Source organism: Thermobia domestica, chromosome 15, assembly GCF_964235325.1.
Source record: "Thermobia domestica chromosome 15, izTheDome1.hap1.1, whole genome shotgun sequence".
In the NCBI taxonomy this organism is placed as follows: domain Eukaryota; kingdom Metazoa; phylum Arthropoda; class Insecta; order Zygentoma; family Lepismatidae; genus Thermobia; species Thermobia domestica.
In genome coordinates, this window is record NC_137468.1 from 106,816,238 (window position 1) to 106,843,737 (window position 27,500).

The window sequence follows — 27,500 nt, forward strand, 5'->3', positions numbered from 1 at the left end:
ACACTATTTTCGGTAATGAAAATTGACCAAAAAATGACAGATACTCAATCTTTACATTGTTTGATGGTAAAGTTTCATTTACAGAGAGGATTTGAGAGATAGAATGGTGCTAAAGTAAACTAAAAGGAGGAATATTAAGAAAATAATCAAGACTTAAAAGCAAAACCGCCGTATTCAGAGTTGTTTTGACTAATGATTAGCGTCATACTAAAAATCTGACTACTGCAGAAACATATGATAGTCGAACTGTTTAGTATGGCTCTAATCACGCTTCAGAACGACTCTACATAAGGCCTAAAATGACAAACATTATTTAAAAAAGAAATTGAATGGTAGTTTGATCTGGCTACATTGTTATTAACAATTGGTACGCGAAATTCGTTCAAGAGCAATCAGCTCACATATCAGCTGGTAAATTTGTCACTAGGCATTTCTAGTTGTGTTTGGTCCATATGTTTTAAAATATTTTATCAGTGTTATTTGAGTGGAACATGAGAAAGGAAGATAATTCTTAATAGTGTTGCGAGAAGTATTTTGGGTACTGTTACGTGAGGGTAAGTATGATTGCAATCACCATAATCCTTGTATTATATGTGTAATGGCACTATTCGTAACTGTATTATTGTTTGTAATTTTCAAGTGTAATTTCAAAGTGTGATGTGTAAGTAAGATACGTTGTGGTGTACAGCAATGAAAACAATATTATTTAAGGATATAGTATACATAAGACCGTCTGAGTTCCAGAAGAAGCTGGACGCTCATACTTTTAGGGATTATTCATTGAGTATCTACGAACTTAGAAAGGGGGTAACAAACCCACTTTCATTTATTTATCCACTGATACGAAAATAAAAAAGAACGTACATATTTGCCCTTGTACTTTATATGCTATAGCGCATTACATTATATGCAACAAGGATTTTGGTCTGCATCATGATATAAATTTAAAAATATTTAACATTTTTCGAATCGAAATCAACAAAATTTATTCTAGAAAGTAAAAATAGAATGTTAAGCACATATGAAGACAACGCAGTGATTTAATTTAGTAACGTATAAATATATAATATGAAGTATCCTCGCGCACGGAAGACAGGGGGTTCTCATGTATACTATTACCATAGGATATAGTATACATGAAGCTGCATCAGTTCCCAAAGGAGCAGGACGCTCATACTTTTAGGGATTATTAATTGAGTATGTACGAACTTAAAAAGGGGGTAACAAAGCGACTTTTATTTACTTATCGACTGATACGAAAATAAAAAAGAACGTACCTGTACTTTATATCTGCATGTGTAGTCCCTTGTACTTTATTTATGACTATGTGTGTGTGTGGGGGGGGTTAACGCATATCGCATGTCTTGTGCACATGGATACTTCTTACTATTGCACTACGTAGAAAATTTATGGTATTTCATGTAGAAGTGGTAATAGAACACAGAAGAAATGCAGATGAGAGGGTTCTCATGTATACTATATCCCAATATTATTATTAAATATATATATTAGAATGGTTCGTGTACTAATTGCACTTCTGAGTAAGAATATGAATTCCGTAAAATTGACCAACCAAATAATTCATTCACAGAGTTCTCTTGAAAGTTTTTGTAAAGTACACTTGACTGTCAAATGCGGAGAGCATAAGGATGTAGGCGTATGCTCTGTTTTTTTCTTTACTTTTTATAACTGATAGTTTTCAATACTATTTTTGAGTTTCGTTTGGGTCAGCCGTCAGGCTGTTCTAATAGTAAGTTTGACTGTAATCTCGTTCTCTATCTTTGGAATATGAATAAGGTTATCAGAGGTGGTAATTTCGCTCGAGACATGTGTTTTTGGGGCATTTATTCCAAAGTTGGTCATCTGCTTGGTTTTCGACAAAAAAGGGATAATAACAGCAATAAAAATTTAAAGATCATCAATTTTTACAACCACTTTATAAGAGTATAATAGAGGAGGGTAGAATAGATTAACGTATAGAAATAAGAAGGGTAGGGTAGGGTAGGGTCGGGTCGGGTTGAACCTATTTTGTTAAAATTAATAGAGCGCAATTTCTCGTCTGTGCGTAAGGAACCAACTGAAATGTATCTGCACCCTGAGACATGTTCAGAATACATATACTAGTAACTTTCCCACAATCTAACCATGCAGTAACCTTTCGCGAAGTAGTTCCCTCTGCTTGCCTAATAGTTAAATGATTATATCCGCTTATAAAAATAATAAACACAAGTTCCGCTTTCGTCACACATTATCAAGCACACAAACGAGCAAATTATCCATTTCTTTCTGATAAATTTTCAGAATTTTTCTATAAACGGACGACCAACTTTGGAACTTAGCCCGTTTTTGGGATCTGGGGGTTTACAAAATGTTTTTTTGTGGCATATAGTGTGGTGTTCTTTGAAATTCCTTTGTCCGCAAAGAGTATATTGTTTTCCACTTGCTGATGTTATTGATGTTCCTATGTTTTTAAAGGGCTAACTCGGTGAACTACGACAAAATAAATTATTTAAAATTATTCATTCCACTTATATTGAATGATTTCTTCTTATGTATTCTAAAATAATGTACGTTTGGGGTGTGTGTGGGGGTCCCACTATCATTTTATAAGGTAGATTGTTAGAAGACATCCTTTTGGCATTACCCAAGCTGACGGTTCTACCAAATTTTCACAGATTTATTGCATTATAAGGTTTCTTTTTGCAGAACATGCACTAAATGAGGCACTGGTGCATAAACCACGAACCAACAGAGCAGGTGCGCAGCAGGGGCCCGAGCGTAGCGAGGGGGTGCGTCCGTAGGGAGCAGGCGCGTCAGCGATGGGGGCATACGCATAACGAGGATAGTGGAAACATACATAAAATATCCGCAATAATTTTCACCTTCAAAATGGTTTCACTGGCCCGTTACGAGGAGAAATTCGTCTGTTTTGAATTTTTAGCTGTTTTCCACACTTCGCACAGTTGATTTTAGGTTTCATCATACCATGACGCTGCAGAAACTTTTATAATATGCCGCTCTTTATCACACAATTCTTTGTAATAAAATGGTATGTTTGCATTATGTCCATTGCTAACGAAAAGTGTTTCACATCGTATTTTACATATAAATTTTGTTTTCGGTAGAACCGTCTGCTCGAGTGAACCCATCCTTTTATGGAAGTGATATTTTGGTTAGTTAATAGTTTACTTTGTCGCAGGGTTTGCTGGTTTAAACCAGCTGGAAAAAAAAAACTGGTTTAAACCAAAAAACAGAAAATGTTCGTAGAAGTGTAACTATTCGCAAAATCTTGATAAACACACATTTGTGGGTTATCACGTTTCACTCCCATATATTACTCCTACTATATTCAGACCTGAATTCCACATTCATTACTCAAAGATATTATATTACAAAAGCAACCTTTTTTTATGTAACTTTATGGATGTTTCTTTTGTGAATTTTTATAGTTTGTTTTTATTGTTATGCAACCAAAGGAAAATTCTAAACATTGTTTCGTTTTAATTTTGTTTACTATTGATAAAATACATCGAATTGCCGTACTCTTTTGGGAGGGGGGTCATACAAACCCCACGAAAGGCAATTATTGAAATCATAAGAACTTTGGTAACTATTTATGTATAAATGGGTCAGAGCCAAAGTGGACTCAAATAATTCGTATCTTTATTCATTTTTCTTACTGATATGCAAAGTAAGTCGTTATATTTCTTTAACTTGGACTAATAAAAGTCGTAGTGAACTGACTTGGACTAAATTAGTTCTTCTGTACTCTGTAGTACTTTGAAGTTGTCCATATGTAATTCTGTATAATGGTCCCACTTGTGCAATTATCTTTTTGTCCTTCTGAAATGACTGTGACGATTATATTAACAAATATGTAAAGGTTAGTCCAACGTATTTTTATCAGGAATCCTTCGTGAGTGAGTCGGCAGACGTATCGCATTTGTGGCCAATTAGTCCCGGTTTCGAGTTCAAATGGAGGACAATTTCTCTTGGATGTAAGCCGAGAAGCGGTTTGGATCCCGCTTTAAGCTTATGTGATCCCTTCCAGCATAACCCGGCTGTTGCATACTAACACCAAGGCGAAATAAGCTTATTTCTGTCCATATATGATATAAATACATAGAGCAAATTATTTAAACCAAAAAAACCGGGTTTAAACCAAAAAAGAACCTGTTTTTTTGTTTTTTTTTTTTTCAATAAAAACCATGGTTTTTGTTAACCCTGCTTTGACGTATTTCACCTAACTGGTCCTCTGGGTGGTGGACCTGGAGGGACGCCTATGTTCTTGCCCATAATGGGTGCAGATTTTTACTATATAGATCCAATTATTTGTAAAAATTACAAGACAAATTTCTAATAATATTTGGGCTGGTTTATTTGAAGCGGTCCAGATGTGCGTAAAAAACAGATGATTTACAGGAATAATGAGTTGAAGTAAAGGATTGTAATTGATTTCTGTGTCATTAAGAATATAATCGTACTACATGTTGTGGAAATGGGAAATGCAAAATGCTGTAGCGCACATAAGGGAATGTGGATCCAAATATGCAAGTACTTAGCCCTAACTAAACCGAACCTAGTATTAACAGAAATAAGCGTTTTTTAAATTTTTTTTTTAAAATAAGGCTGGACCCCTTTAACTGAACATAGGTGTAATCTATCAGTGTGAAAATAATTGAAATTTGTTGTGTTCTTACCTGCTATATACGTATCTACATAGAAATACATTAATGAAAATCTAACCTGTTAAGCGTGGTTTCTTCAACAAGGACAAGCCATTAATCACTGTATACGAAGTGAAGTGAAGTATCTAAATTCAGTGTGCTAACTCATGACATGCAACTATAGAAATGTCCGGGTATTAAAGGATCCACTTATTTCTGAAGATTACGTCAGTAATGTGTTGTGTTGTGTTGTGTTAGGAACACAAATGTGCAAGTAATAGAAACATATAGGGATATTATCTATCATGTGCTTAGTAACGTACAAATACGTATTCAGCAAGTAATGTGTTTTTGTGCCATTACCCTTGTTTGTGTATACTTACGGTTGCTGACGCGCCTGATCCTTACGAACATCTCCCCTTTACTGCTCAGGCACTCCTGCTCCAATCCTGCCCTGGCTCGGTTAGGTAAGCTGTCGTGCTTTGTAATGGCTTCCTAGCGCAAGTTGCTTAGTGTCTTTTGCATAGTAGTTCTTGTCATGTAGCTGTGTACATTGAAACCATCCTAAGGTGAATCTGTACAGGAATGCAAGCCCACATCCCAAAAGTGATTGAGAGATAAAGTTGTTTTACTGAAAAAGAATATATGGGCAATGAATTTATGCAGGGATCCATATAAAATGCACTGTATTTCCAGAAGATATACAATTCACAGCAGCTTCCATATTTAAGATCTGCACGAGAAAATCTACTTTTAGACTTCCTGAATGTTCTTGATTCTATGCACGCTTCTCTGTGTACGATGCAGCCGTGTGTAGACGTGTTCTTGTATACATAATACACTTTGATTAAGTTAAGTTTCGGTAAGCCCCGAACTTGACGAAGTAAGTGAACGAATTCAGACCAGACCACACCTAGCCTAACCTATTCATAATTCATTAATTGAAAATTTGACAGAGGTTAACGGAATAAATGACCTTCGGTTTAATTGGAGTTACCTTGAAAAAGAGTTCTTCCTTCTTCATAATTAATTTACTGCGAGGAATCAGTGGATGAGGTTAGGGATGTAATGGAGTGCATACGATGGACACCCATCTAATGTTTTCATCGTCCAGCGCATGCTCACCTGAAATTAAGGAAAGAACGAGCTTATATGAGGTTGGGTGTAGGTGTATTTTAAAACCATCGAGCATATTTCTGTCAAAAGTTCTAGGATTACATCACTGATGCAACCAGATTAAGATTCTCAGAGGTCCTAAGAACTTAAAATGAAATGAAATCTTTCAGTTTAACGTCCAACGATTATGCCCTTTAGGGTAAGGGAGATTGGTGATAAAGCCAAGTGAATGATGACTGAAGAGTTGTAGAATAAGAAAGTGGGAGGTCCTACAGATACCGTTGGTAGGAAAGTCGTAAAAAAAAGTCCTGAAACTTATGGACGACATTGTGCAGTTACTTTTCGAACATTCCTTTCTCTTTTTTCGATTAACCTTTCAGCAATTACGCAAAGTAAACCACTTGTATTTTTCTATTTTTAAGCCGTTACTCTTCAGTTTCGTAATTTGTTCAAGGATTTTGTCTGCTGCTGAGTATTCACAGTACAATTTTCGAGTGTATGATACAAACTAATTGCTCCATTCTGTTCTTGCACTTTTTTCAGCAGAGCCTGCACAATCAGGAGAAAAAAAAAAGCTTTGAGCATTTTTCCATTTCGGATCCCATTATTCGTAGATTAATACTTTACTCAATAGATACATTGCATGTGATTTATTTCAGTTGCTTTTTATTAATATTATTAATAGTACTGGATATCTACCTGTCAGGGAGAAGCAGAAAAAAGCAGGGAGTTCCATTAAGGGTCAGAGAAAAATCTTACGAACCTTTATATTTGGGATATTGTTAATGATTTTCTAACAGGGCCTATTATCCAATATCCTTAATCTTCTAGAAGGATATATTGATTAGGCCACAGAGATCAAGTTCCTTAAAATTGTGGTTTGAATATTGTTTCTTTTTCATTATTTAGTCTGTTGTGGGTGGTTGGTGGGATTTTGCTGTTCCCAAGATCGGGATATTGGGAACCTTAGCTAAAGACGACCGTACGTATCGGCAGATAAAATTGATAGAAGAACTTTTCCACATCGACTGGATGGGAGGAAGCCATTGTTTGTCCGAAATCCGGCTCTGATTGGAAGATTAACAATTACCCACCCATTTCTATTCTTTCCTCCTTTGCAAAAGTGTATGAAAATACCTTATTTGATAGAATTATGAATCATTCTCGCCATGTCAACATGACTTTTTAACACAAAGATCAACTATTTCAATACAGACGTTTTGGCTACAATTCTTGATAGAGGTAGATAAATAGATGTTATGTTCACTGATGTAGCAAAGGCATTTGACACTGTTGATCATGACATATTACTACATAAGCTCAATCTCTTTAACTTTGCAAAACCTGGTCTAAAGCTTCTTGCTTTATTTTTAAAAGATCGTAACCAGTCTATCCTTTATCGTGAGCACATTTCTAAGTTGATAGACGTTCGATCTGGAATACCTCTAAGATCGAATTTAAGACATCTACTTTTCATACTCTAAAGACAGCAATTCTGTCAAAATATCAAAACAGTTATTATTTGCCGATGACCTTAAAATATATGCAGAAATAAATCGATTAATGACTATGTAAAATTATAATATGATTAGGTAGACAGATCAATCCATCTGAAGTGGTTCAACGATGCTGAAACTGATTGCTCGACCATCTCTACACAATGTAACGGACCTTGTGTATGAGAAGGTCAATAACATCATTTACGTTGTCGTATGTACAAGTGTTCCTGAATGGCGGCCATCGTCGTTGGAGTGCCACTTTTTGCATTTGCAAGCGTTTACGAAAACTACAATTGCTCAGGACGCACGAATCAGACGAACACCAAACAAAAACGAATGTTTAGAGAAGAGACTGAGGTACACGGAGAATATAAACTTTTGCTTCTAAATAAATATGCAGGGTTGCAAACTAATACATGAAATCACCAGAAAAATATACTTTTAAAGGGGCTGTATTTTGGAATGGCATAAAGTGGGGGGTTCATAATTTTTGTGCTGAATACTATTGTATAAAGAGTCCGGAGAAATATCCACAGCTATGATACTACTGACACCGTAAATTTATGGGGTCCGAAAAGTGAAATTGAAATCCAAGTTCACTGAAATTCAAAGACTCTTCCACCGGGAATCGAACCCGGGAACCCCGCCACTGAACTATCAGATGGGTGGGGTACCTGGTTCATTCCCTAGGCAAGTAAGCTTGAAATGGACAACATCGTACTCGTGGATTTTCTCGGGACATTCCCACTTTCTTATTCTACCAATTCGTCCATCATAATTAACTTGCTTTAATCAGGGGTGCCCACAAGGGGGGGCTATGACGCAAACTGCGTCATTGAAATATTTGGGGGGGTTAAAATCTATATAAATATGTTTGATGGGGAGGGTAAAATTAATCGAAAAGAAGATTTTTTTCATGGAAGAACATCTACGGATAGACAATTGGGGGGTGCATCTTGGACATAAGGGGGGGGGGCGGGCACCACTGCTTTAATCATGGTCTTCCTCTACCTAACAGGCATAACCATGGGACATTGAACACGAAGATTTTATTTAATTTCATTTTCTAGCGGTTAACGGAAACCAATTCGAACAGAAAAACAGTTGTGTTTTCTGTTGCTCATTGACGTGTTCTCACAAAAATATATAGAGAAATAAACATAGGGAATCGTAATTCCATTCAAAAATGAAATAGCAGATTCGTAATAAATTAACTTACACATCTTTCGAAACTTTTCCAATACATGTATGGATATTCTGAAAAGTGGCAATATAGTGTCTATTGTCAAGCAAAACTGAACCAAATTACGGTTTAGTTTCTGGAATAACGGACACATTCTGTTTCAACCTTAAACAAACCCAAAACAGTTAACTAGCTTTTGGAACACATGTAGTGCCTAGCTTGTAGTTTGTTACTATTGTCTCTTGAAATCAATTGCCATTATGTAGTGCAAATTTGGAGATAAAATTCTATAGTCCCCTATTTCCGCCCATATATACATACATATATAGTGTGTTCCATAATTCGTGTAATTTTCTACCGCACTGGAAGATGACATTTTCACATTGTTGATGGGAAATTTGGCATTCTTATTGAAAAATATCTGAATGTTTCAAATTTTAACAGTAAACGAGAGAAAGTCATTCATTAGCTCCTCTTTTGGGGCGTAAGCACAAAAGTTCATTTTCCTTATGGGAGATTAAATGTTAAATTTTTGAAGCAATTTTCTTGGTAAGGAATTTGGAGCACGTGAGTGTTATTGCTACAAAATACAGTAACACTCATCCGCAATGTTAGTATAGTCGTCTGGAACATTATTTTTGGTAAAGTTCCTCTTTTGTGGGGCAAGGGGCTTAAAAACGTGGTGGGTGGAGTGTTACCAAAATTCCAAATTGCATTTTGGGAACGCCAATAAGCGTCAGATTAATCACAAATTTCACAGAATTGATATTCCTTTGCTGCTTGCATGTGTCAGTGACTGATATGGGGCTACAGTTCCCATCCAATATTCACATAAAAGTTTGGCATAAATGTCTTTAGCAGGGACATACGGGAAGAAACTCTTTTGTCAAATAATGTGAAAATTTATACTATAGCTAATTTTGCAACCCAACATGCTCATTTACGAATGTAAATAGCGTTATCTACTGTTGGCAAAATATACCAAGTACTCGTACCATTATGGGGTGTTGTCGGAATTACAAGTATGAAGCAAAAGTCACACTTTGGATAAGGATGCATTGTTGCTGATCTGTCACATTTTTAGTAAGTAGTTTTTACTGTTGTCTTAAACTTTTAATAATGGTTCCTGTTGGTCTTTTAATAGTAATTTCTACTGGCTTTTTAATAATATAGAGCATCCCAAAAGTAATTAGGTGATTTGAAAAGTCAATAACTTTTTAAAAGAGATTAATTCTACGAAAAGATTTTTTTTTTTTTTTTTGACAGAAAGCATATTGTATGGAGTTTTCCTTTAAGTACGTGCCATTTTGAGTCAAGCACATTTTTGCTCTTATTCTGCTATGTTTCAAAAGAACGTGGTCACTGTTCGAGGCATGCGAGTTACAGACTCCTGTTGTCGAGATCATATAATCAGAATGCGTATAATCTCTGATGTTGCATTTCTTACATTAAAACGTCTGCGATATAGCCTCTTTGAGTAGTAGTAATTGATCGTTGGTTTTCAAAATAAAGTTCCACAATTGAGACTCATTGTTCAATATTGAATATATATCTCCGTATCTTCAAATCTGAAACTTAATAAAATAAAATAAAATAAAAAATAAGGACTTCCAACTTTCTGGTTTTCAAATCTGAAACAAATACAAAAAATAGTAATTATATTAAAAGTTATTAATGTTTAAGAACCACCTAGGTACTTCTTGGTACACTCTTTAGTTTATTGTATTATATGCCTTAGTATATACAGTGCTAAGTAATAAATATAGTAGGTTTTCCTGTCGAGAAAGGGTCGTTCTTCAGTGATTTGAGCAAATCTTTATTGTAAATACACACTGAATTTACAACATAACCAGTCATCCATCTTAATATTTACTTTGTTATGGTTCATAATACATTTAACAGTTTTGTTTCATGTATTTTTGTCCTTGATAGCAATTAGAACATTTTTTCTTCTCGAAAACTTACTGTCTAGCACCAACTTTTGACGGCTCATAAAAAAAACTAGTGAACGAAACATCTGGACAGGATACTATTTTACACGCGTACTAACCAGATCAAAGTGAATTAATATGCTAAATTTGATGAACATCTAATGAGTTCATCAGAGGAGGTACGGCATATACTATCTTTGTAATCATGAATGAGGAATGATAATAAGAATAATAATGGGGTAAGGGGCATTTTACGATGTTAGTTACACAATCAAATATATTCAGGAATATCTTGGTAGCACCATTATATTCCTGTTCTGTTGTTGTTGTTGTTGTTATGTTCTCATTATGATCCACATTTCCGTACAATTCATTTCCTCATGCATGAATAATGCGGGTTGAGGTGGAAGTCTAAAATAGTGCTGTCGAATTTTTGACATTTGCGGTTTTCGGTTTTTGAGAAAACCGGTTTTCAAAACCGAAACCGAAAATGCGGTTTTGGAAACCGAAACCCCAAAAGCGGTTTTCAAAACCGAAACCGAAAAAAACTGTTTCAAAACCGAAACCGCAAAAGCGGATTTCCAGACGGAAACCGCAGAAGCTCTTTTCGAAAGCGAAAGCAGCCCGAAACCGTGTTTGCGGTTTTATAAGCGAAACCATGTTTGTCCTTTTCAAAGCAAAAACAATGTTTGCTGTTTTAACAATTGTGAAAGCATCTATCAATCGAGACAATAGTATTGATTTATGTGTGTGTTTTAACTTTTTTTTTTATTTGCTCCAAGACTATTATGGTAATATATGCAGCACTGTGCGAAAGTGCTAGTTCAATGGTTGTACAAGTCTCAGCTAAATTAGGGTTGCCATATTTTAAAATCAGAAAAGTGAGGGTTCTAAACCGTAAGTATTGATTTGAACTTGTGTGTTATAAATACTTACCTGGGATCCTTCGCTTTTTTTTTTAAAGTTATTTCTTTGATGACACTTCCAATGTACTATTCGGCTGCAGGGAAGCAAACTGGACTCCACCTGATTTTTATATATTTTGTAAATTAGACCACGAGAAACACGAATCTGAAGGAATTTTGACATTCCGACTTCCCGAACTCGAGATACTAGCACTTAAACAGTAGTTTTATATAGTATGTATAAAATTAACGAAGAAAGTTCTGTCGCTTTTTGATCTATTACCTTAGAGCATCGATATGTCACCTAAGACGTACCTGGAAGATCAAAAATAGTACCCATCAGTATCAGCGACCTTCTGCCAACGTTCGGGATGGGCATGGATTCCTTCGCGGTAGAACTTGGTTTGGCGTGAAGCGAAGAATGTATCAAGTGCATTTTGCACGTCTACTACGGAGTTGAACTAGAGTTCTCTAAGGTGAGTGTCCAAGGAATGGAACAGGCGATAATCGGACGGTGCAATGTCCGGGGAGTATGGCGGATGTAATAGTGTTTTCCATCCAAGGCGGATGGTGTCCCGGGTCATTCTAGCCATGTGGGGCTTTAGCCCAGTCAATAAAGGATGATTTAGGGTCGAATAAGGAAAAAAAAATGGTGGAAAGCTGGAACAAATTTTATTTTCTTTATATAAGTGTCCGTAACAACATACTAATTTTGCACCAATTGGCCGCAATCTTGGAAAAATGGCGCCAAAAATTAGTTTTTTTTTTGGTAAATATCTCGCATGGAAAGCATTTTAGGGCAGAACATGTTATTACAAAAAATAATCTACATTAAATTCTCTACAAGAAATGTTCTCTTCATTTTTTCTCTAGGATGCACCGTTTAGATGTTATAGGCGTGGCAAATTACACATTTTTCTTTCAGCATCGCTTTATAGCAGAACCTTAACGAAAATTTTCTGATACTGTTTTGTTTTAATGATTTTTATCCTCTTACGCTTACTCACAAATTTTTTATCGTGTCCCTTTAAAAATTCATCTGATTAACATTGTCTACAAAACAGATAGGCTTCTTGAAAATTAAATCTTAGTACTTCTGACCTAAGGGTTGTCGGCGTACAGTGGCGCATTTACGATTTTGTTTCGGGGGGTTTTGCCTGAAAATGTGAAAATTCTGCAAGATATTTCATATACTTTACTATAGTAAGTAAGATTTCGGGGGGGGGGGAGGCTTAAGCCCGGAAGCCCCCTCTAAATACGCCACTGTCGGCGTAGGTGATGAAGTACGTTGTAATAGCAACGCTTTGCTACTTCTTGTTTTTGTGTAAACTTTTCTACTCTTTTCATGAAGTGTAACACTTCTCAGTCCCTTAAGTTGACACTTGTTTCCATCTTTCACTTTAATACTGCAGTCTACTAATGTTCTTTTACTATACATGTAACACCATCACTGAGAAGTTTCTCACAGATAAAATATTTTTTAGCTGACATCTTGAACATAGATGACTAATAGACCTGATTACTTATCCTTAGTCACACCTACAATAAATGAAAAATATATTAATTTATATTTTATATAAGAAAAAATCATTAAAACAAAATAGTATCAGAAAATTTTCAAGGTTCTGCTATAAAGCGATGCTGAAAGAAAAATGCGTAATTTGTCACACCTATAGCATCTAAACGGTGCATCCTAGAGAAAAAGAAGAGAACATTTCTTGTAGAGAATTGAACGTAGATTATTTTTTGTAATAGCATGATTTGCTCTAAAATGCTTTCCAAAAATTAGATATTTACAAAAATCTAATTTTTGGCGCCATTTTTTCAATACGGCGCCCAAATCCGGGGTGGTAGAGTGGTGCAAAATTAGTATGTTGTTACGGATACTTAGACCTATATAAAGAAAATAAAATTTGTTCCAGCTTTCCACCATTTTTTTCCTTATTCGACCCTTCATTGACTAGCCTACTTACCGTTGTTCCGTAACGGGAGAACCCTTTAGCGATTGAGAAGTGCTTGCTCCAGAGTTTTGAGTTTTTCTTGAACACGGCTCAACTGCTGACAGTAGACAGTTGCATTGATGTTCTGCTTGTAGCAATTCCCGATGCACGATGTCGTGGGCAGTCCACCAAACATACACGACTTCCTCCTGCATTCCTGGTTTCAGCTGTTTTGGAACCGGTTTATGGGATTTTAACCAATGATGACGACGCCGTGAAGCTTCGTACAGGACCCACTTTTCATCACGTGTCAACATCCTGTCCAGAAATGGCTCCTTCCTCAGACAAGACAGCAAAGAAACACAGGTGTCTGCTCGCGTTGTCCTCTGGCTCGGAGTCAAATCATGTGGGACCCATAGACCCAAGTTGTTGGAGGTGCTGCTGAATGGTTTCTCCACTCACATTGAATGTTAGCCCCAGTTCCTCACATGTCTGTCCATTGTTCACCTCAATTGCTATCTGAAGATCTTCATTTTGTACATGTGCCCCCTCCCCAAGAGTTTGCCGATTACATATACTTTAATAGATTGTCTACGAATATACTAGTACAAAACGTGGAAGTCTATGCCGGTGGTGCTCTTGCTTCCCCCCCCTCAGGCGAAGTCTGAAATGACACCCCTGACACAGACCTCCACAAAAAGTGACAGAACTTTCTTGGTTACCTCTATATATATCTCACAGGACATAGGCCTAATATGTTTCGTATAGAGAATAGTTCTTTTTTCATATAGATACATAGCGTCTATATTAAACTTTAAGTTTTAATATCTCGAGTTCCGGAAGTCGGAATGTTAAGCCTCCTGATTCGTGTTCCTAGTGATCTAGTTTACAAAATATATAAAAATCAGGTAGGGTCCGGTTTACTTCTGTGGTCACTTTATGTTCGAATATCTCGAGTTCCGAAACTCGGAATGTCAAAATTCCTTCAGATTCGTGTTCCTCGTGATCTAATTTACAAAATATATAAAAATCGGGTGGGGTACAGTTTGCTTCCCTGCAGCCTACTTTTCAAATGAAACTGAGTTTCCAGAGTGTACATTTTGCTCAAACTGAGTTCTGCCCTGGCTAACATACGTAAATTCGCTTCTATAAGAGTCTTCAAAGTTACACTTGAAATTGTCATTCAGCATTCTTGTAGCTTATGAAGGCACGAATACTTCAAGCATGTTTGTCACAACATCTACAAACGAATATTCATTCGTATAGAACCTCCAATACATGACATTAAAAACACATGAACTACACAAAGAAAACCATTGTGCATTAGAGCAGATCTCTTACACAGGCCGACGTTTTTAAACTTTTGAAAAGTTTCAGAAACAAAACTCACTGATTCTAACTTTAGGTCCCTGAATATGAATATTATATCCATTTTACTACATTAGCTCGCATTTTTGTGTAACGCATAGTCGCCAAATTTACCATAATAGGGAAAATGAGCTATCATGAAGTGTACCGGCTAATGAGCTGTTTGCGTGCCGAAAGGGAATCAACTTCATTTCGACAGTTGGTCAAGAACGACATTCAGTTTTAAAAATCCTTAAAATTAATTTATTGAATCAAACCAGTTAAAAAACTATATATTCTGTTTGTGTATTAGCACTAAAAAAACTATATATATATATATATATATATATATATATATATATATATATATATATATATATACGAGGGCTATCCAGAAAGTAGATTACGCTTTCGTCTGTGTCCGCTAGGGGCGGGGCTAGCGCGGCCATCTTGGGGTCAGAGCGTTGCGCAGCTCAGTCGGCATCTAGCCGTGCTAGTGAGAGGTTCGTGCTGTGCTCCGTTAAGTTACTGTGACGGTTTGAAATGTCTGCGTTAATTGAAAATCCCGCGAGCTGCGAGGTGCGTGCAGTAATAAGGTTTCTGACCGCAAAAAACTGTAAACCGATAGAAATCTATCGGCAGCTGTGTGAAGTGTATGGGGACAACATTATCACTGAAGGTGGAGTGCGACAGTGGGTCATAAAATTTAAAAATGGCCGAACCAATGTTCACGACGAAGATCGAAGTGGGAGACCCAGCAAAGTGACTGCCGAACTTGTCGAAAAAGTCGATGTTAAAGTCCGTGAAAATCGAAAGTTCACAATAACGGAACTTTCTTTGAGTTTTCCACAAATTTCGCGAAGTTTGTTGCACGAAATCATCAGCGAAAAGCTTGGTTACCACAAGTTTTGTGCAAGATGGATTCCAAAAATCTTGACAGAGGACCACAAAAATCAGCGAATGGCTGCAGCGTTGCACTTTTTGGACGCCTACAATAAGGATGGTGACTCTTTACTCGATCGCATCGTTACTGGTGACGAAACATGGGTGAAACACGTGAACTGTGAAACGAAATTGCAATCAATGCAGTGGGGGCACACAGGTTCTCCCCAAAAACCCAAGAAATGCATGCAAACAATGTCGGCAAGGAAGATGATGGCGACTGTTTTTTGGGACAGAAAAGGTGTGATTTTGGTGGACTTCCTGGAAAGAGGCACTACAATAAACGCTCAAAGGTATTGCCAAACTCTGCAAAACCTCAGAAGAGCAATTCAAAACAAGCGCAGAGGAATGTTGAGCTCTAAGATCTTGTTGATTCACGACAACGCCCGGCCCCACACGGCAAATGTCACGCGTGAAGTTCTTGAATCTTTTCAGTGGGAGTTGTTTCCTCATCCGCCGTACAGTCCCGACCTGGCACCGAGCGACTTCCACCTATTCCCAGCAATGAAGAAGTGGCTGGCTATGCAGCGTTTTGATGACGACGAACAGCTGCAAGAAGAGGTAACGAAGTGGTTGAAGTCGCAGGCGGCCGAATTTTTCGACGAAGGAATTTCCAAGCTCGTACATCGCTACGATAAATGCCTTAATTTGAATGGTGACTATGTCGAAAAGTAGTATTTGTGTGTGGCTTTCATCTGTATATAATAAAATTTGTTTCCTATACTTTGTTGATTTTTTATTCCAAAACGTAATCTACTTTCTGGATAGCCCTCGTATATATATGCGAGGGGCAGTCAAATGAAAACCATAATTATTTTTTTAAATATTATTTATTGGTCACACAGGGTACAGAAGTAAATCACTTTTCAACATAGTCCCCTCCCCGTTCAATGCAAGTCCGCCAGCGCTTCGGAAGAGCCTGAATACCTGCAGAAAAAAGTCTTTTGGGCGACGGCGCAACCACTCGTGCACCGCGTTGCGTACCTCTTCATCGGAGTGGAACTTCCTGCCGCCCATTGCTTCTTTGAGCGGACCAAACAGATGGAAATCGCTCGGTGCGAGGTCTGGAGAGTTTGTTTCAGGCTGATGGTAATGCACCCATGTTTCGTCACCAGTGACGATTCGTGACAGGAAGGCATTACCGTCACGTTCAGCACGCCACAAAAGGTCTTCGCACGCATCAACACGTCGCTGTTTCAGTTCAGGCGTCAGTTGTCGGGGCACCCATCTTGCAGACACCTTATGAAACTGGAGAACATCATTCACAATGTGATGTGTCGATCCATGACTCATGTGTACACATGCTGCAATTTCGTCTATTGTCACACGGCGGTTTTCCAAAACGATGGCTTCAACGGCTGCAATGGTCTCTGGAGTCACTACGCGCCGAGCCTGGCCGGGGCGTGGAGCATCGGCCACAGACGTAACACCATTTGCAAATTTCCGGCACCATTCATAGATTTGTGGCTGTGACAAACACGCATCTCCATACTGAACCTTCATTCGCCTAAAAATGTCAATCGGTTTCACACCTTCACTTCGCAAAAACCGAATCACAGAACGCTGCTCCTCGCTGGTGCATGTGGCTAGTGGGGCTGCCATTTTGGAACTGTTGTTGCGCCGGTGTTTGTGCATCTGCCGGCTGCTGCCACCTAGGAGACATCCGGCATACTATCGTAAACAGGCATGCCAACTTACAGCTCACTAGCGCCATATGCGGATTTTTATTTCTACTTTTATGGTTTTCAGTTGACTTACCCTCGTATATATATTCTGTTATTGTAGGCTTGTAATTTTGAGCTTTAGTTTTGCCCAAAAAACCTGGCATTTACACGCCAGGCATTTACCTCTTTGTCGTTTAAACTCTGTTCCAACAATTCGTCATTGATAAGTTTGCGAATATCAGGTCCTGTGAAAACTCCTTCTTTTAATTTACCATCACTTAGTTTTGGAAAACACTGTCTAAGATCCTTCACCTTCTTTGTCCATAGCTTTTACGAAATTCTTCATGAGGCCCAACTTAATATGAAGAGGTGGAAGCAGCACCTTGGCTGGATCGATCAGAGGCTCATACTTGACACGGTTGGTACCGGGCTTAAATGTCTCTCTGGGGGGCCACTCTTTTTGTGAAAAATGTTTTCCTGTGGCTCTTGAGTCCCAAAGACACAAAAAACAGCAGTACTTTGTAAATCCACCTTGCAGACCAAGTAATATTGCAATAACTTTCAAATCTCCGCAAATTTGCCAACCATATTCTTTGTAGTTAATACGATTTAAAATGAGTGCGAGATTCTCGTCTCTTTCATCGAAACAGAGTGTGTCACAGGAATAGACGGCAGCTTATTTCCATTATGAAGTAAAACTGCTTTCAGACTGTACTTAGACGAATCTATGAAAATACGCCAATCGGATGGATCATGTTGAATTTCTAATTCATTCATCAGACCATTGATGTCCGTGCATACGCAAAGGGAACTTCCATTCTGTAGTATTCTGAAAAGGGCTCGTTCCTTTTCCCGTAGTGAGTGTAAGTAGTTCCAGGAGCCAGTAAATTCCACTCTTTGAGTCTAGCACCCAAAGGTTGAGCTTTCTCTTTCGAAAGTTGTAACTCTCTCACTAAATCATTCAACTCATGTTGTAGGATGAAGTGAGGCTCATCTTTTACGTGGAAGGAACTGTCTCTCGGATCTTCATCTGCAGATATTGAGTTGGTGTCCTCATCGCTTCCTGTAGGCGCTGTAATATCGATAGTTTGCGGAGTAGGTACAAGTAAATTTTCTCCATGGGGCACTGATCTGATAGCGGATTGCAAGTTTGGGTATTCGATGGCACGTTGTTTCTTCTTGTTACTTCCTGCTGTATTCGTCACAAAAATAGCAATCATCATAATGATTCCGGGGTTCTCTCCATATCATCGGAACAGCAAAAGGCATTCTTCGTTTGGTTCCTTTAAGCCAGGCAGTCAGAGTCGCATAACACATCAAACAACACACATGAGGGGCCCAGCTTTTATCTTGATCACCGATCTTGCAGCCAAAATAAAAATAATGTGCTTTCCTAACGTCATCATTTATCGATCTAATCTGCGACTTAACCATAAATACGCCACAGATATAACAAAATCTGTCCGGTGAGTTTTTACATCCTCTGCGGAAAGAACTTGACATTTTGCACAAGAAAGCGAAACTTAGCAAATGGCCCTGCACAAGCGCACTGCTCAGATAGCCCACAGCCTGAGCCTGAGCGCGAGTCCAAATTTAACTCAATCACGATTGAGATTGTCAGAGGTGTAGCTATTTACGTTGAATATACCAACACTTTATCAACTAAGTCGTCCTAGATTTTTCTCCAATCCCAAAAAGCGGGTGGTTTTTCGTGATTAAGATATGTTTAGGCGGGGGACGAATATAGAACCTGAAAATTGGGTGGTACCCGCTAAAATCGGGTAATATGGCAACACTAAGCTAAATAGAAAATAAGGTATATCCCTATTTAAGATCAATACACCTGCAACTCATGAAATTCAATTTGAAATCTCATCCACTTAGACTGAGATCTTTTATATTATTATTACTCGTTTCCCTTGTTTTTAAAAATAGTGCTATCACTCTTTCATTTGTTAACAAGAAAGCACCATATTCCTTTCTTTAAAAAAAAGAAAAGAAAGAAAGAAAATCTAGATCGCAATACACAATTTTATTGTTGATTTGTTGCCACTCCGATAAATGTGAATGTTGTGGTTTTGCATGCGTTGACTAGTTTCTTATCCAGACATCTGCAATAGTTTATACATACGTGAAGGAAACGCCGATCATGTTTAATTCTGTATCTTTCTACAGTACTTCCCAATAACGATAGCCGTGCCTCTTTGTGTGAGAAATTGCAACTTATTTTTTTTATTATTCTGCCAATTGTAAAAGTAGAGCCTGTACTAAAAAAAAAAAAAAAAAAAAAATCCCCAGACTTCAAGACATTTTATGAAAAATCTTTCCCCTCTGCAAATTTTGAGCATTTTACCCTACGCCGAGTAAAATTTCCCTCCATCTGGCAACTACCGAAGTGGGGAAAGTTTCGTTGCTGTTTTCTCGTCGTTACTTGATATTAGTACTGTCGAATTTTTGAGACGTTTGCTGTTTTTGAGAAAACCGGTTTTCTGAAAACCGAAAACCGCAAATACGGTTTTCAAAATCGAAACTGCAAATGCGGTTTTCAAAACCGACATTTTGGTTTTTTGAAATTTCACTTTTTCCAAAAACGGTTTTCGGTTTTTCAAAAACCGATTTCGACAGCATTTAGTCTAAAACATTCTATAAGAGATCTTTCGTAATTAAGTATTCACATTCAAACTCACTGCTCTATAATTTATCCATTGTAACAATTAATCTTTAAACATAATTTAGTAAACAGAAAGAAATATAAGGTAGAATATCCATTTGAGCGCAAAATACTGTAGCTGGACACAATTTTTCCAAGCCATAGCGTATAGAATTTTTATCAGTTGGCTGTTGCCATGAGATCTGATTACAAACTTATCGGCTAACTAGAAGCTTTTGCAGATTTTACTAAAAGAAGAACCATTAACACCACAAAATATTGCTCAATGAGATATACAAGAATTTCAGAGTGATAAACTCCACCCTGACATAGTTTTCTGTTTGGTTAAGAGTTAGGATGTCTTTTTATAGTGGCTGGGGAAGATCTTTTATGCTCCATTAAAGCCGTTTTACCAATTCTCACTTCATCAGTTTTCGTTTGCAGTTCAATATCCCGTTATTTCACTTTCTCAAAAATGGCAGAGAAGTTTCCCTTTCATGACATACTTCTGTTTTTGTGTTTAGTAACAATTACGAGCTTATTCTGTATTATTTTGGAATTCTGCTTAGTAACTTGCAATTTAAAGCAGTAAGTGAGGATAATTAAAATACTGCAAATGTCAAATACTACAGTTGAAAGCTACGGTTGCTTATATCCTTATGGGCGAGAATGTTCAGGGATACTTGTACTTGGTTCATTGAATGCAGTCTTTTGTTCGTGGTTTTTTCAGGTTAGTTAATTTTATTTAAAATATGTCTCCCAAGTTTCTGTAGGATGTTTTGTAGTATTTTATGTAAGAAATGTTATTGGCTTATCAGAATGATTGAATTTTCTTGCGTGTATAATTTTGAGAGTTAGATATAATAAATATTATTAATGTGATTGTAGTTGTGTTAAATAAAATGGAGTGTGGTGAAAACGTGCCGATTGTAAGTAATTCTTCAGAGGAATAGCGATTTAGTAATTAGAAGGTATGATTTACGCAGTGCTATCTTTTCACACAAAAAATGCTTCTTGCTGTAATTCATTAGCATTTTCATAAGCATTCTAAGTTCTTTTTCCTAATTTTCCACAAAACAAAACAAAGTGGAAATATATTTGCTATTGTAACTCGAGAGTGGGTAGACTTACATTCTTCCTGAGTTTTGTAAAAATATTAAAGATGGTAAAGTTCCAACGTAATTCCTGTTATATACAGGGCAGGTCCATTTGCGAGGCTTGGAGACTTGAGTGGAAGTAAATTGTGGGACTAATGATGTAAGTGAGGATTCCACATCAAGCATGAATAAATTATTTTGCACTAACTTGTTTTTTTTTTTTTCATATAGTAGTGATATTTTACTATGAGTGCACCTCGCGACATTAATTTACCGCCGTATAATGTGTTACATAATGATGGTTTGTCATCTGTAAATACTTAAAATACCAAGAATGAATTAGAAGTAGTAAAATTGTTACTTTTTGTGAAGGGAATAACTCTTCCCTTCTGTGGGGACACGGTGCTCAGTGATAGAGCTCTTGCTTCTGGTGCGCGAGGTCCCTGGTTCGATCGCCGGTCAAGTAAGTTTGTGGTAGACAACATCACGTCCGTGGATTTTCTCGGACATCCCGTTTCCTCCCGCATTCACATTCCATCAGCTATTCCACCATTCACTTACCCTAATTACCCGTCGCTCTTTAGCCTAAAGGGCATAATCATCGGATGTAAAATTGACAGATTTAATTTCATTTTCTTTCCTCATGTGGCGTGGAGCTGGAGCACCGACCGCTACACTTGTTCTGCGTAGGGGATGGGCTTGATTATAGTGTTTTACTATGTGTTAATTTATGAAGAATGTCATACTGGTATAGTGGAGTAGAAACATGACTGCGGGTTTGTATTTAAGGTGTTATGCTTCCAGCAGGATTTTAGCATACTACAACACTGAAACCGAGTTGAGTTTTAGAGTTTAACGCCCCTTTCAGCAGCGAGGCTATATAAGACGGGACCTACTGATTAATGCGGAATCCGAACCACACGATCTCCCACCGGGAATCGAAGCCGGGTCTTCCACGCCAAAGGTGCTTACACTAACCGTTTAGCCACGCAGGAGCTCACACACTGAGACAGTCTTAACCGGAGAAGGCAGGAAAGTCCATGTTGTTGAAAGTCAAGTTCGTATTTTGTAAACTTGAAAAACCAAAACCAATTTTTATATAATTCTAGGAATATGTGAAATGAGCTTCAAGAATTTCAAAGCACTTGTGATAATCAAATTTGTTGTTTTAATCATTCTTAATACAAAGTTCATTTTAGTGGTGTCTATTAATTAGAGGCGGCTCGTGAGGGAAGTCAAACTGGTAAAACTTAAATTGTTATCGCTTGAAATTAAGGGAATAAGGGTTATCTAATATACTAATTGTTATATACCTAAATTAGTAGATTAGTAATTAGTACACTGAGGAAGCTTTATTCTTTCAGCTTCAAGCGGAAAGACTTAATTTTTACTGGAGTGACTTCCCTCATAAACCGCCTCTACCATTAATAAGCGCGTACGAAGTGCTACGGCTGATCAAATGGAATACGCTCAACTAGGTAATGTGTATCCATCACATGGTTAACGAATTCATTCACCACCTGCAAATAAATTAGGACGTTTTTGATTACAAGCTGTGACGTGAAGGGTACATCCCGTGTAACCAAGGTTTTGGTGCGGAGTAACTGACCTTCACCGTGCAGCGGTGCAACTTTCGCTTGTAAACTGCTTACGACCACACATTCATTTTAAAATTTCACATTGCACCACCGACGTAACTAGAGGGGGAAAACGGGGCTTGTGACCTGGGCGCCGGATAGAGAGGGCGCAAAATTGGGCAAATATTTGAGGAAACGTTTGGGTTTGGTTGGTCAGGGAGGCGCTAAGGCGAATTCTTGCCCGGGCGACAACTAGCATAGTTACTTCGCTGCATTGCACTTCCAATTGTAATTCTGCGAATTAGGTTTCGTGAATCAGAAACTCGTTTGAAAAGCGCAAATAGCACAGCACTAATTTTAGTAAAACAGGCTGTACAAATTAAAAATACCGTGGCCTAAAGAGGAGAAAAAAATATCTACTTGAAATGGTATATTGTCAAAGGCGCCCTTATTCTGTTTTAAATAGCTCGCTAAGAAATTGAGAAAGTTACAGGGTGGATGATGATAATCTAACCATAAGGCATGCGTATCAACGAAACATTTTGTTTTGCTAAAGTTCGAATGAAAACATTTTGTTTCATGTTTCCAGATGTCTTTATCTATAGTAAAATCAAATAGAATTTCCGATGTGAGATTCTGTAATCTCCCTCACCCATCCACGCACACACTTCTTACAGCAGCGTTTCCCAACCTTTTTCAACTTCCGGCACACTACGGGTGTAACTTGAATTCTCGCGGCACACTCATAGATATTATTATTATTATTATTATTATTATTATTATTATTATTATTATTATTATTCGTAAATATAAAATATCGTGGTATTTTTTTCTATGATTGCTGATCTTCTCACAGGGAAGAAAGCTCGATCGCTGGTTTTCTCCCAGTGGTAAATCATTATGCTTATTTTTAATTCTAATGTAAAAATAGAGAACAATTGCACTGAAATATAGGACTCAGGCTTTTAAAAATACACTTTCTTTTTCGAAAACTGTATCCAACCTTTCACTAAGAAGGAAGATCACTAAATAACAAACTAATCTCTTGTATTTTAATAACAGAAATGTAGGTAATTTGTATAGATGTTTGCTTTACCGAAAGGAATGAATATTTTAATATTTCAAGTTACAAAGTATTCTGCAACAATAAAGAAGCAATAATGGTCATAACAATGATAACAAATATTTTTTTAAACGTTAAAAATGTACAGAAAAGTAACACATTTTGAAACTTATACTCGTAATTTATTAACATCGTTGATCTACATTACAATTTTTAAATATTTTATGAAGGTTAGAATTGTTCAATAATATTAGTAATGTAACATTATTTCAATAATATCTATTGAAGGTTGCAATTGTTTAATAATAATATATGAAGGTTACAATTTTTCAAAAATAAGTGAAACAAATTGGTGCACGAATCAAAATTAATGTGCAGCTTGAGCTTGGTGTCTTTCATAATCATCTTCAATTGTGGACTGATAGTTGTTAAACACGCCCTCATGTCGTGTTCCGGAGTTAACAGTTGTGACCCGTTCTTACACTTGATTGTGTTCATTGCAAAAAATCCTACTTTACGTAAGTATGATGTAGAAAAGGGAATATGAACTTTGTATAAATAGCTGGATATTCTCTCCGGAGAGAAATCCAGAATGAAGCCTTGTCTTGTGAGTGCTGGAGCTTCAAACCTCGGTCATTCCTCACATCGACCAATCACTTTTTTCCTGTACATTTAATTCTGCTGACTGTAGGACAGAAGGCGCAAAGGAGTCCCTCACCCAGTCAAATGAATTAAACTGAAGCGTAGGAAAAATACTTCTCAACATTGGTACACAACAAAGACAATATGTCTGAAATGAGTAGAGGTCTGCGCGGATGCGGATATCCGCAGCAAAATGAGTATCTGCTGGTATATATTTCACTTCTGTGCGGATAGCGGATCAAGTTGAGGATATGGTTTCCTACATCTTTTCTCTACCTAAAAAAACACTATGAAATGTATGATGATGGTGGAAAGAGCACTAAGAAACGTTTGTTTTGAATTAGAAGTTTTAAAACCGGTTGAAAAATAACTAAAATCAAAATAAGTGTGTTTGAAGCTTGTGACTCAGTGACAGCAAATGGACAAGAAATGACATGAGAGAGTTGTCCTTTTATTGCTCTTTTTAATAACTATTTAAAATGTGTTTTAAAAATTTTTCGAAATCATGACTATTATAGATATGTAAGGATATGTAAGTTGTATATATTTGCTACCCCATTATCTGCGGATGCGGGTGCGGATAGAGATGCTGCGGATGCGGATGCGATATTTTATATCCACGCAGACCTCTTGAAATGAGTGTTGAGAGGTTTGTGTCAATTTTACAGACTTTGCAATCTCAAATGTCACATTTGTTTTGTTTTCTAATTCTGACCTCCCAAAATGAGAGTTTCTCCACGTGTGTCAAGTTAGCATACACACGTTTAGCCAACACGACCAAAACTATACCAATCGTTAGTGCTACGTTAGTGCTGGTTAGTGCTAGCTTCCCAGCGTTAGTGCTGCTATACTTAAAAAGTTAGAGCGACTTTTTGTTGTATGCCAACTTGACGTCAAGTTAGCATACATATACACAAAAATTAAAGCACTAATTAAAGTAACTATACCAATCGTTAGTGCTACGTTAGTGCTGGTTAGTGCTAGCTTCCCAACGTTAGTGCTGCTATACTTAAAAAGTTAGAGCGACTTTTTTGTTGTATGCCAACTTGACGTCAACTTAGCATACGCATATACAAAAAGTAAAGCACTAACGAAATTAACTATACCAATCGTTAGTGCTACGTTAGTGCTGGTTAGTGCAAGCTTCCCAACGTTAGTGCTTCTATACTTAAAAAAATAGAGCGACTTTTTTGTTGTATGCCAACTTGACGTCAAGTTAGCATACGCATATACAAAAAGTAAAGCACTAACGAATGTAACCATATCAATTGTTAATGCTACGTTAGTGCTGGTTAGTGCTAGCTTCCCAACGTTAGTGCTGCTATACTTAAAAAAATAGAGCGACTTTTTTGTTGTATGCCAACTTGACGTCAATTTAGCATACGCATATACAAAAATTAAAGCACTAACGAAAGTAACTATATCAATCGTTAGTGCTACAATAGTGCTGGTTAGTGCTAGCTTCCCAACATTAGTGCTGCTATACTTAAAAAGTTAGAGCGACTTTTCTGTTGTATGCCAACTTGACGTCAAGTTAGCATACGCATATACAAAAAGTAAAGCACTAACGAATGTAACCATGTCAATCGTTAGTGCTACGTTAGTGCTGGTTAGTGCTAGCTTCTTAAAGTTAGTGCTACTATACTTTAAAAATAGAGCGACTTTTTTGTATGCTAACATGACGTCAAGTTAGCATACGCATATACAAAAATTAAAGCACTAACGAAAGTAACTATACCAATCGTTAGTGCTACGTTGTGCTGGTTAGTCAGGGCCCTAAATAAGGGCCCCGCAGACCCCGCATTGCGGAGGGCCAGGCAATCAGGTTCCCCCAAATCGTGAAGTTGGACGTAGAGAAGGGATCCCACTACACGCTGTCTGCGGGGGAGCCCCAAGGCTTCAAATACGCCACTGTTCTTAGTGCTACCTTCCCAACGTTAGTGCTGCTATACTTAAAAAGTTAGAGCGACTTTTATTGTTGCATTCAAACTTGACGTCAAGTTAGCATACGCATATACAAAAATTAAAGCACTAACAAAAGTAACTATACCAATTGCTACGATAGTGCTGGCTTCCCAACGTTAGTGCTGCTATACTTAAAAAATAACGCGACTTTTTAGCAAAATTACCAACCGTAAGTGCGAATACGAATCTGATATTCTCTAGCTTGAGTAGAAAGATCCCTTTTTGTGAGTGAAACTTTTAAAAAATAACATATTGTTAGTTTGTTAGAAGTTATTATTTCAATTATTAAATCTAATTGTTGAAACAATGGTTTTATAATATCCTTTTCGTCAAATTTCTAATGTTAATTAAATTTGAATGTTAGAAATTTGAATGAGGTCGTGGGTTATAACAATATTTGATTGTTAAATTTTAAATGTAAAATAATCAGGCAAAAATCGCTTTGTTTGTGATTATAATCAAATGGTAATTAAATATATTTTAATTGTGACAGTTATATCAAAGCTCACAGTAATAGTATCTGTCATAACATAAATAAATTAAGTTGGCCCAGACAAAGGCGATAGTTTTACCACACACATCTAACATAAAGTTTGCATAATGGTTGAGTATTGGTGTGAACGGAACATTTTATGGAGATTGAAACAGCCTGATGCAATAATTTGGAAAACGATCATCACGAATCTAAACCGTATTTTTCTACGTCTGTGAACTTGACCCTGACTTAGGGCACTAACGATAAAACGACACTTGTTAGTGCTTCTTAGTGCACCAATCCCAAATGTTAGTGCTTCATTAGTGTAGGTGATACAAGTAAAAAATCTTTGAGAGACCAAGTTCATGCTGCTCCATACTTCAAGCACTAACGAAAAATTTAGTTAGTGCACCAACCCATAACGTTAGTGCTTCATTAGTGTAGGCTCTAGAGCCAAAGCAATGATACACGTTGGCCCCACTTGAAGCACTAACAAATAAATTAGTGCCAGTCATCGTTAGTGCTTCTAGAAACACTAATAGTTTCGTTAGTGCTTCACTACCCTAACAGCACAAGTACATAGCAGGCATATGCCTATCATGTTCCCTCAGTTACATGGGAATGTGCCCAGTATGTGTCTTCTATACCTATGAGAGAGAAATCACATGGATGGCAAATGGTAGTCACAGTCTATATCCGCCCCTAGGTACATGCCTGACATGTACCTGGGGAACGTGCCTAGTATGTTCTAGGTATGTTTCCCATGCCGTAAGCGCCAATGAACCACAAAATTACTCCCCCAAAATATGTTAAATCGCCTATATGCGTAATGTGTTT

At 37.3% G+C, this 27,500-nt stretch overlaps 1 protein-coding gene across 1 annotated transcript in view; it reads left to right on the top strand.

The window, feature by feature from the left end:
• The first annotated feature begins 364 nt into the window (after window positions 1–364).
• The window catches only part of anchor (integral membrane protein GPR155 homolog anchor), a 300,439-nt gene continuing 273,303 nt past the window's right edge, over window positions 365–27,500 (top strand). The window contains exon 1 of the mRNA XM_081740041.1: window positions 365–554. The gene's annotated coding sequence lies outside the window, so the exon portion shown is untranslated. The remainder of the gene's footprint in view (window positions 555–27,500) is intronic.